Source organism: Cyclopterus lumpus, chromosome 2 (genome assembly GCF_009769545.1).
Source record: "Cyclopterus lumpus isolate fCycLum1 chromosome 2, fCycLum1.pri, whole genome shotgun sequence".
NCBI classification, from domain to species: Eukaryota; Metazoa; Chordata; class Actinopteri; order Perciformes; family Cyclopteridae; genus Cyclopterus; species Cyclopterus lumpus.
In genome coordinates this window covers 4578828-4586264 of record NC_046967.1, presented here as the reverse complement: position 1 = coordinate 4586264, position 7437 = coordinate 4578828, and the positions used below count along the sequence as shown (strand labels likewise).

At 41.7% G+C, this 7437-nt stretch overlaps 1 long non-coding RNA gene across 1 annotated transcript; it reads left to right on the top strand.

Moving 5' to 3' along the window:
• The first annotated feature begins 5381 nt into the window (after window positions 1-5381).
• LOC117745686 lies at window positions 5382-7235 on the top strand. The gene is made up of 3 exons (XR_004611262.1): window positions 5382-5489; window positions 5966-6150; window positions 7108-7235. It is a non-coding gene; the product is annotated as an uncharacterized LOC117745686 (long non-coding RNA).
• The last annotated feature ends 202 nt before the right edge of the window (window positions 7236-7437 follow it).

Sequence of the window (7437 nt, the reverse complement as noted above, 5' to 3'; positions counted from 1 at the left end):
GTGTGTCTGCTGTCCCTGGGACAGAAGTCTATTTCTACCTTTTTAACCCTTTGATACACAACATGGTTCAAAATTGACCCGACAGAGATTTAATTGTAAATATCTTTGCAATAAATTCATTTCATCATTCAGAATTCCAGGAATTCCTCAATTAACTTGTTTTTGATCATTACAAATTCTTATTTTCATTTGTCCTTTGACAAAAATTTTGAAAAAATAATTTTTGTATCACTACCCAGGTAGCCAGCGGACTCGGCCGTGTTGTGGCTGAGTGTCAGCTGACTCGGCTGTGTTCCGGCTCGATGCGGCCAAATGTGAGCCAGCTTTGACCCAGTTGATTGTTGCCATATCTGGCCCAGATGTAGATGTTAGAGACACAGGCCTATTCTGGCTGAGACATGGCAGTCGGGTTCATCGGCAACCAGCACTAAACGGCTCTGGCCCATTGATGGCTGCCGAATCTGGGCCAAATTTGGCATTACAGGAACGGGTCTATTCTGGCTGGGACATGGCAGCCGGGTTTATCGGCAACCAGCACTGAAACAGGCTCTGGCCCGTTGAAGGCTGCCCAATCTGGCATTATAGGTTCAAGGTTCAAGGTTTTTTATTTGCCATCTGTGCCTAGACCAGCAGTCCAGACACATCAGAATTATTTTTGCAGGGTTCTCCGAGTCAACAGAGGTACAAAACAAACACACTATAATAATAATAGAAATATGAAGAATGAAAAATATATTAAAAAAACACTATACAAAAGACACACTGTACATAGTGGTAAAGTGTATGCAGTATTTAGTATTTACAGTATTAAGTACAGGAAAAAAATGTTTAACAGGTTATCAAAAATAAACATAAGAAAGGAAAGGAGAGTGCAGAGATATTAAGTAGGTAAGTAGTACATCCGTAGTAGTAAATTGTAGGCTAGTGCTGTACCTAGCTTGTAAAAGGAAAGAAAGAGGGGGAAGGGGACAGTTATATGGGGATATTGCACATGTTCAGATGTTGGTGGAAGGTTGTGTGGGTTGGTATTGCACTGATTGTGGTATTGCACATTTTTTCACACTTTCAAGGAGTGCGCATTTCTCAGTAGTTCTGTTGTGCCATCAGTCTGACTGTGGCAGGGAAGAAGCTATTATAGGCTATTATTGAAACGGCTATAGAATCTGGCTGAGAAATGGCAGCCGGTTTTATCGGCAACCAGCATTTGCTACTGAGAGACATCAAGCTGGAGCAGACGGGGGTGGAGCCCCTCATCAACCATCCACAGTATGTGTGGAGACGGGTGTGAGTCAGACCTGGTGTCCTGCAACACAGGGGCCCCACAAGGAACTGTTCTGGCACCATTCCTCTTCAACGTATAAACCTGAGACTTCATAGAACACAACTCTGCTAACTGCCACATACAAAAGTTCTCTGACGACTCTGCAATCATCTGCCTCATTTCCGCCGATGACGACAGGGAATACACAGAACTGAACCAGGACTTCATAGGATGGTGCCAGCGGAACCGCCTCCAGATCAACTCTGGTAAAACCAAAGAGCAGTTGATGGATTTCCGCCGGGGTAAACGCTCTCCTCCGGAACCAGTGAACATCCAGGGAATGGACATTGAGATTGTGAGATGTCTCACCTGTGTTCACTTTACCAATAAACTGGACTGGACCGATCACACTCGTGCACTTTACAAAAAGGGACAGAGCGGACTGTATCTGCTGAGGAGACATGTTCTCCAGGAGTGCTCCTTGCACTCCTAAAGACCTTCTTTGACTCAGCCATCTTCTAGGGAGTGGTCTGCTGGAGCAGCAGCATCTCAACAGCTGACAGGAAGAGACTGTGCTGGGGTGTCAACTGGATATGGTGGAGGTGGATGATGGCTAAGCTATCATCCCTGAGGGACAACACCTCCCACCCCATGCAGGATACTCTGGCAGCTCTGCACAGCTCCTTCAGGAGAGGTACCGCAAGTCCTTCCTTTCTGCTGCTGTCAGGCTGCACAATCATGCTGAGCTCCCAAAGACCATAAAACACTTCAATCCCTTTAACATTTCAACCTGTGCTATAACGATATGGAGCAGATGAAGACAATACACAACACCCAATACTGATGTATCGAAATAAGGCAGGCTGCAAAAGTGCTTTATAACTCGGGGAGTTCCAGAAAATAGCAGTTCTCTTGGCGCAGTTGTGGTCTGTCGGATTGCTTAAGGACAAGCTCTGTTTCGCGGAACATAGATGATTTTTGAATTTGTTACATCCTTCAAATCATTTTTGTTATTAAAGTTGATCTTAAACTTATATTCAAATTCGGTCTTTCTTCAAAGGGACAAGAATCCCTCGACGGATTTGAGACGCAACAGACATCATCAGCGCAGATCAGCTGTGCAGGATAGTGGAGCATGTCTTCAACTTGAGCTTGAGGCTGCGGAAAGTACCACAGCTATGGAAGACATCTTGTGTGGTACCAGACCTAGGACTTCAACAGCTTCAGGCCGGACTTTAACATCCCACCTAATGTGTGTAGAGTTTGGTACTTGTACATCTCCGCCCCCTGGTGAGCTCATCTCTGGACCCACTGCATTGCTCACCTGGAAAAGGCTGGAAGCACTGTGAGAGTCATGTTTGTAGACTTCTCCAGTTCCTTCAACACCATCCAGCCTTTGCTACTGAGGGACGTCAAGCTGGAGCAGACAGGGGTGGACCCCCTCACCAACCGTATACAGTATGTGTGGAGACGGGGGTGAGTCAGACCTGGTGGCAGCACAGGGACCCCACAAGGAACCGTTCTGCCACCATTCCTCTTTACCATATAAACCTGGGACTTTAAACACAAAAGTTCTCTGCCTCATTTCCGCCGATGACAACAGGGAATACAGAGAACTGAACCACTTCATAGGATGGTGCGAGCGGAACCGCTGCCAGATCAACTCTGGTAAAACCAAAGAGCTGGTGGTGGACTTCCTCCAGGGTAAACGCTCTCCTCCGGAACCAATGAACATCCAGTGAATGCATTGAGATTGTAAAATATTATAAATACCTGGGTGTTCACAACAATAAACTGGACTGGTCTGACCACACACATGCACTCTATAAAAAGGGACACAGCAGACTCTTTCTGCTGAGGAGACTGAAGTCTTCAGGAGTGCAGGGAGCACTTCTTTGACTCTGTGGTAGCATCAGCCATCTTCTATGGAGTGGTCTGCTGGAGCAGCAGCATCTCAACAGCTGACAGGAAGAGACTGAACAAACTCGTAAAGAAGGCCAGCAGTGTGCTGGGGTGTCGCTGGATACGGTGGAGGTGGTGGGAGACAGGAGGATGATGGCTAAGCTATCATCCCTGATGGACAACCCCTCCCACCCCATGCAGGACACCCTGGCAGCTCAGGGTGTCCTGCACAATTCCTTCATCACCGTCTGCTTCACCCCCGGTGTGTGAAGGAGAGGAACCACAAGTCCTTCCTTCCTGCTGCTGTCAGGCTGCACAACCAGCTGAGCTCCCAGTAGACCACAACACACTTCAATCACTTTAAACATTTCAACCTGTGTAATATAAATACACTGTAGACTTATATGTAGCCTATTTGTTCTGTATATATTCAGTTATTGTAGACATAGTTTTTATTACTGTTTTTAAATTGTTTATTATTTAAAATACAACCATTTTTTGACATCCATACTGTGCCTTGTCTTCGTTTTGGAACTAGCTGATGCAGAGTAAAATAATGGGAATGTGAGAGCAGACACGTGTTGTGTTGCAACATCGTGGGGGAACGAATGGCACACACATTCTTATGATAGTTGTATTACATAATACATTATCTTACATTACATGTATGTAATAACATTAAGATATCCCTCAAAGTTGTCTCGCTCATATAAACCTACACAATAAAAAAAAGTATTTTAAACTGGCTGTGTAAAAGTTTTAAATAATAGTTGTAAAAGAAGCAACCACTAGGGGGCTTGTATAAAAGGACCGGACCTTGTTCGCGCACTTTCTTTTCTTTCTCCACGGACCTCCGTCTTTGTGGTAAGTACCAGCATTACTACATTGTTCAAATATGGTGGGAGATGTATACTTAACACATTTAGAAGCTCAATTCGTCCACCTGACCCATGTTTATTCAACTGTTGACCACGCTTGTAGCAAGTTAGCAAACCTTGGCCTGAGAATATACCATGCATAGTACCCAATGAATGCTAGTTTTAATTAAACTAAGGTTCAGGTCCTTTCGAGTTGAAACCAGCTAGTACAGTGAGTTCCACATAAAATACATTGTATTTAGCGGCTCGATTCATCCAAGAGGACAGGTGTTCTAGCTAGCATGCTGAGTCATGGGAGGTCAGCGTTTAGCTAGCTAGAAGGCCTGCACCAGCACGTTTTCAACGACCTCCCCAGACTTTAGTTAGGTTAGCTAGAAAACCTGTCCTGAGGACCCGTATAATGCTGTTATCTGATCAGTCATGAGCACAGACACATGCAACAACGTATCTATAACGGTGTTAAAAGCAGGCCTGCAAAGGCTAGCATGGTTGGAGTAACTTTAACGTTAATTTAATGGAAATGTGGCGAAATTGCATTGCAATGTTTTAGCTCCTGAAATCAAAATGTATTTATACAATCTAGCAGACGTTTTTTTCGCCGTGAAATTTGTGTACGGCATAGATTAAAGTAGAATATTTTGCCGTGAATTTTGTAATTCATTATAAAGTATTTTTAATGATAGATTGGGCCCAGATTCAGCCATTAGCCGGCCAGAACCCACAGTGCTGGTTGCTGATAAACCCGGCTGCCATGGCCCAGAATAGACCCGTTACATCTGGGACGGATATGGCAAAAATTAAATGGGCCAAAGCTGGCTCACATCTGGCGCATCAAACCGGAAGACAGCCGAGTCAGTCGACACTCAGCCACAATACTGCAGGCTTAATTTGTTTTCTTTACTAATAATATATAGTAATATATGAGCTCTCTTTTCACTTTATAGTCCTAAAATAATCTATTGACATACAGAGACATTATTGATGCATGCATGCACTCCGTGTTCCACCTTAATGGCTTGTAAATAAAAAGTGTATGTATATATAAAAATGCAGTACCTTTATACAAGAGCTCAGAGACTTATTGTGAATTGTATAAACTGTAATATCAATGTCACATGAGAATACAACATTTAGATATTTGTCATTTCTGTCTTTCCAGACTACAGTTTTGCTGCCATCAATATAGACCAGTGTGTAAGTAACCCCATTTGTGTTTTGGCTGTTTGTCAATCAATTCTGTTCTTTTTTTTTTTTTTTTTTTGACAGCCTTGAACAAGATGTATCTCGTTTCCTGTTTTGAAAGAAGATGCTTTTATTTTGAAGGCGGTTCGTGGAGTTACACAGGAAGTTGCATTGTGCGCGGATTCAAGGTTACATTTACGGCAAATATGTCCGATTTAAACACAAAACAAAGACTAAATTAAAGGTTTTAGCACTCCCTCGTCAAGGTTAGTTTCTTTGTAATGAATGTAATAACTGTGTATGTTTCAAGGACATTAGCTTAACAGTAAGGACTTGTGTGTATGCTATATTAATGCGAACGAAGGGTAAGCTAACACATAACGTGTTGTGACTTTGTACACAGCTCTTAAGTTGATTTTGGGAACTATTAATAAAAAAATAAAATCACAGTCAAATGCAAGACCATCTGTCGGTGACTACCTTCAATTCCAATGAATTATTTTTGTATTTGCACCTGTTCACAATGACTGAGCGGTACTCTGGTGACATTAAATCCTCTAATCTGTGTAGAAAGTCAGGATCCACTATCATTAAATGTCTGGAAACACTCAGTAACGTTTTTTGTTTGTTTTTGTTTTAAAACAAAGGGAACCTGTAGTCACCCATGTTAGATAAACACTAAATTCATATAGAGCTTCTTGTTATTCATTATATTCCTTACACAAGTTCCTTTGTTCAACAGAACCACAACAATATGGTACTCCGACAGTGAAAGCGACATGGAGCAGCCCCGAAAACTCTAAAGGAAAGAAAAGACGCCCAACCGCACTGCCCGCTGCCCCAAACATTATTGCTCCACCTTCCCCTGTCCGCACCTTCAAGTCCTATGGGAGAGACTCCAACCAACAGATCAGTCTGCTTTCATTCGTAAGTATTAAAGATGAACAAATTGATGGAAACTATATACACACACACACATTTTGGGGGTATTTAGAATTCTGATGATTCTAAATACCCCCAAAACTATATTGTATTTGTAATGGTTTACAATGTGAGGTGAAAAATCACAAAAAAAACAAGGCAAACTTTGTTTACAACTAAACAAGTTTAAGTAGGAACATATTTATTTTCAGTTCAAGTGTGTTATCTGGGTGCCTAAAAAAACATCACATCTTAGCAAAGCAACCAATCACAACCACTCTCATTGAGCTTTTTTTCTGGTAGTGAACATATAGGTGTATTTCAACTTCACAATACAATTCTGCTTATGTGCATTATTTATTATTTTAACTTCCCACTGAGTACAACACTTACTACAATCGTTCTCTCTGAGCATTATCTCTGCCTAAACCCTCCTTCTGACCTTATACCAGAAGACAGAGTGTGCCACAGTCCCTGTCGACCCAAAGTCTGATGACATCTTGCCAGCCTTCATGTGAACGTAGTGTTATCATCATTTAGCTACACCACAAACTTATTTGACATAAAGTAAATAAAAGCTAACAATTATTCTGTCCTACACGTTGGTTTCTATAATGCTTGAATTGACGAACACTATTTGGCTAGCGTGAGGACCCAAAGATGTCGAATTAAAGATGACTCGCTTTACATGGTTTTCTTGACTAATCATTTTCTTTACATTCGAAAGAAGTTATATTAAAATCAAATCGCTACATCCTTTGACTGCAACCCAAAAAGACCAGTAGATGGTGCTGAACTCAATTAAACAAGTGTTCCACAACACACAGAAACACAATAGAGTTGGCGATAATTGGTTTGGGACAAGTATTCGCAGTCTTTTCTGTTGTTGTTTTTATTAAGTATATATTATATAATGTATATGCCGTATCTTAAAATAATTGAGCCATATTGGTTTGTGTTTAGATCTATTTTTTAGCAATCCTTTGTGAAATCCTGACACAGCTAGAAATCATCAAGGAGCAGCAAAGTCCTACTTCTCCAGCTACAGAACTCGACCAGCGCAGCAGAACTATCCAATGTGTCAGGATGTCCACTGTGTACTCTGGAAGAACTTCGTCAGGTAGAGACAAACATATCTGTGGATACAGATTTTAATGAGAAATTGGTAGAGTAACATTTTGCATGTCGAGACCTTATGATACTATGATGTATATATCTTCTTTCATGACTACTACTATTGAGGCTTGCCACTGATGGTTTTTAATTTATATTTGACCCTTTAGTTTATGACTT